Genomic DNA, 2,477 nt, shown 5'->3' on the forward strand with positions numbered 1-2,477 from the left:
CTAGTGACTTAACCTCTGTCTACAGCAAGTTTCCATCTAGTCACAGGTCTCTTCATTGGCCTGTGCAAATACCACATTGTCTTAAATATTACCACACTATAACCAACCTTAGTAAGACTAGTTCCTTACCTTGTTCTTTCTTCTTCCAGTTATATTGGTTATTCTTGGTCTTTGTTTTTCCACAGAAAGTAGGACACACAAATAACTTTTTCTATTACAAAAGTAATATATGTTTAATGCGAAAAAGAAAAGCAGTTGCAAGAAAGTAAAAATTACCCACTACTTAATTAATATTTTGGTTCATCGTTTCATATTCTGCATATACTGTGCATACATGCATAATACACATGCACACATACACACTTATATATGTATACACTTTTTGCATATACGTGTCATTTCAAAATTGGGGCAGTATTTTATATCTAGCTTTTTGTACTTAGTATTGTTATGAATATATTTCACATCATTTAGTGTTCTACATCACTGGTTTTAATGGTTACAATGGTATTCTGTTTCTATGGACATGCATAATTTATGTAACTTTTATGCTGAAATTTTAGATTATTCCTATTCTTAGAAACCTGTCTACAGTGAACCTTCTTGCCGCTGTCTTCATGCACATGTGCAGTTCCTTAGGATAGATTCCCAGTAGAGGACTGATGGCTTAAAGTGAGGGCTTCAGTTATGAGAAGCTGGGATCACTTGGATGGAGGGAGAGGGTGATGGAAGACAGTGGAACAGGACAGATAGAAAAGAGTAGCAGTTGAAAGGGTTTTGGTCAAGGAGAGTCCTGGTGAAGTGAGAAGTGATATGAATGGGGAGGGAGAAGCCAGCAGGGGCCTGTCATCCCTGCTGGTTTCCATGACTGTGATGTTTGACAGGGTAAGGGAGGAGCAGACTAAGCCTGCAGTGTTGTGGGGATGGAGAACCAACCTCAGCCTGGCTCCCCCAGGCCTTCCCAAGAGTTCATGGGAGAGAGGAGGTTTTCGCAAGGGCAGAGGCCCCCACTGCTTTGAGCCTTTTGGGGATCTGAAGGGACTGTTCTATTGCTCTGCATTAAGGCCTTCTTCCCTTTGGCTTGACTCCCATGGGTCTACTCTAGACAGTCCTAGTAGTACTAGCTATGTAGAGACCATCAGGCTGTGGCACGATTAGTGGGCATCTCATCTGATGCAGGGAGCCAGATTGTCAGCTTCCTTTGTCATGCGCTGAGTGGGGTTGGTGAGTAGTAGTGGGGTTGGGTAACTGCAGCTGTGTGCAGACAGCCCTACGAGCAGCCCTGGGAACAGAAGACCAAGACAGGCCTGGTCCAGCTTTCTCTTATTAGCTGCATGAATGTGGGTACATTCTCTAACCGTGTAGGGGGCATTCTCTAACCTTTCTGGGCTTAAGTTTCTGCAGCTGTAGATGGGACTAAGTAACACCTGCTCACTGGATCTTTGAAAAGATTAAATTGGACAGCTATGTAAAACATCTATAGGGTTAGGCATTGTGAACTGCATAGTAATCTTATTTGAGTAAGTCATTTAATCACTCTAACCTGTTTTTTCTTCATCTGATAAATAAGGATAATTAAATGAGATGAAATGTAGGGAAGAGCTTTGAAATTATAAATAACAAGTGTTACTCCTGGGCACGTGCAAACAGGTGCCACTAACACCTACCTGAGGGCCATCACTTGTCATGCTCACTAGATTTCTACTTTGTGTGTAATGGGAAAGGATGTGTGCAGGGCTGGGAAGAGTAAAGGACACAAAGGAAGAAGGATGGGCCGTGTTGTGGAATCTCAGGCCAGGATCAGATTTCAAAATCAGACCATGAAGTCAAAATCATGTTAAATTTATCCTTAAAGCCTCTGAAGTGGCTCACAGGGCATCTCTCAGTCCAGGAGAATCATTTCCTTTTCCAGCATAGGAACAGATTCCCTTTTCTTGGGTTGGGCATCACTTAAAATATTGAAGTTAGGTTTTAGGGCCATGCTGAATTAAAAATTTAGCATCACACAGGGAGAAATGCTTCGGAACCCAGGCCAGTCGAAGGAGTAGCAGATTCACAACTCTCATCGTTCTTAGCTCTCATCTCAGGCTCACTCTTGGTCTTAAGCTCAGTTCAGTTTTCTGTCCTTCAGCAAGTATTTATTGATCACCTACTGTGTGCCGGAAGCTATGCTAGACACTGGGGAACAACAGTGAAAAAACACCATTCTCTGTTACCTTCTAGTGGGGGAAGCAGACAATAAATAAGGGAAAAAAAGATACTTAGTGAGATGAGACTATTATGGGAGACAAACAAAGCAAGATCAGGGTTAGGAAGTTCTGGAGTGGCCAATAGCAATTTAAATGTAGTAGTCTGGGAAAATCTGCTGGGAAACTGATTTGCATAAGCCCTGCTTGAAACAGCTAGGGCAAAGGCCCTGAGGCAGGCAGGTGGGTGCCTGCATGTTTGCGGATGAGGAGTCTAGTGTGGCTGGCATG

The sequence above is a fragment of the Pteropus alecto genome, unplaced genomic scaffold (assembly GCF_000325575.1).
Source record: "Pteropus alecto unplaced genomic scaffold, ASM32557v1 scaffold388, whole genome shotgun sequence".
Lineage (NCBI taxonomy): Eukaryota > Metazoa > Chordata > Mammalia > Chiroptera > Pteropodidae > Pteropus > Pteropus alecto.